This window comes from Nicotiana tabacum, chromosome 21, assembly GCF_000715075.1.
Source record: "Nicotiana tabacum cultivar K326 chromosome 21, ASM71507v2, whole genome shotgun sequence".
In the NCBI taxonomy this organism is placed as follows: Eukaryota; Viridiplantae; Streptophyta; class Magnoliopsida; order Solanales; family Solanaceae; genus Nicotiana; species Nicotiana tabacum.
Window position 1 is genome coordinate 33,410,751 of NC_134100.1, and position 1,671 is coordinate 33,412,421.

Sequence of the window (1,671 nt, forward strand, 5' to 3'; positions counted from 1 at the left end):
CCCTCTGTTGCTGCTCACTAACTTCCCTGTTAAGAAACGGTTTTATAAGTGCTCTAGGCTCCATGGTTACATGACTGATGATCCTCGAATGCCTTGTTTTTCGTGTGGCGGAACTATGAATACACTGCTGGAATATGTAGCACCTGCAGAAGAAAATGAGGTAGCATCCAATGGAGGTTTTGTAAAAGGGGTTGTGCCTTATATGGTATTGGATAACTTGGTTGTGAAGCCTATGTCCACTATTTCAAGCATCACTCTGCCGAATGAATTCAACATTAAGGATGTTAGGGTTCTTAAAGAGAAAGTTGTCACTCTTGGAATGGATGAGGTATATATATGTATACGGTCAAAATTGAGTTTTCCATTCATGTGATTAATCTAGATTGGAACATGATGGACCGAAGGTCGTCATTATAATATCGAGTTGTGATGAGAAGTTGGATTATCAAGGTCCAGATCTAGAGATCGATCAATATCGAGCTCGAGACCCAGAGATCGACCCATACCGAGATCGGCCATGATCGAAATCGAGCTAAGGGATAAAGAGCCATTATGGCCGCACTTAGGGAGAGAATCTCGGGCGGAAATCAAGGAAAAGCTAATTAATTAATCTATCATGGGATCCCCACTATGTATTTTTAATTATACCCAAAATAGGATTCCCCCACTCTATTAAGAGTGGTTATCATTTATAAGAGGACATTGATTTATTCACACATTTATTCTAATATATACAGAAGATAAAGCTAATACTATCTTTCCTTTGGTTTTTGGTATTGTAGTCATATTGTTTCTTCTATCAATCGTTCTTCTCCCAATTTGGAGGTGATTAAATTTGAAGGCTTAGGCTAACTAGTTCATCTAGTTTGCATCCATCTCTTTTATAACTAATTTCAGTACACATTTATTTATCTTTCCCGATTTGTACCAATTTATACCACGTATCCTTAGAACTGCGTATAAATTCAACTCTATCCGCTTTTCGGGTAAATAGTTTGGCGCCCACCATGGGGCTAAGAATAATAGTGGTTATTTGGTAGGAATATCTGTGAAATACACTATTTTACTCTTGCTCTTGGAAGTGCCTTTGATTTTAAGTTAAAAATGACGAACTCTCAATTAATGGCCCTACCTATCGATAACGAAGTTGGCCTTCAAGACGAGAATAACAACCTGACGCCCGGGTATGAAAGTCCACTCATCAACCCAATTGGAACTCGAGCCGTAGATCAAATTGAGGTTAATTCACATGTGTCCATTAAGGCGAACCAATGTTCCGACCCCGAAAAAAGGCATTCATGGTGGAACTCGATTTGCAATTCGAAATACCTAATATGCTGGAGAAGACGGGATCAGTCTGCGTATGATTTTTGAAATGTTGCAAGCTCAATAGGTAGTGATAGCTCGATTACAGATCCAAAACCAGGCACCGAGCAGGCTCGAGCGTCCACCCCAAGAAGTAACCCACAAAACGGGGCCAGCTGTAGTAAGGTCAAATGAACAAGAATCGGGGACTAATCCCGAAATTATTAAGATGCTTGAGGAATTGACAAAACGAATAGAGTTAGGAGAAAGGAGGATTGAAGCAAGCGACCAAAAAGTGGAAAATTATAACTCCAGGGTTGATCAGATCCCGGGGGAATCACCAATATTGAAGGGCTTGAATTCTAA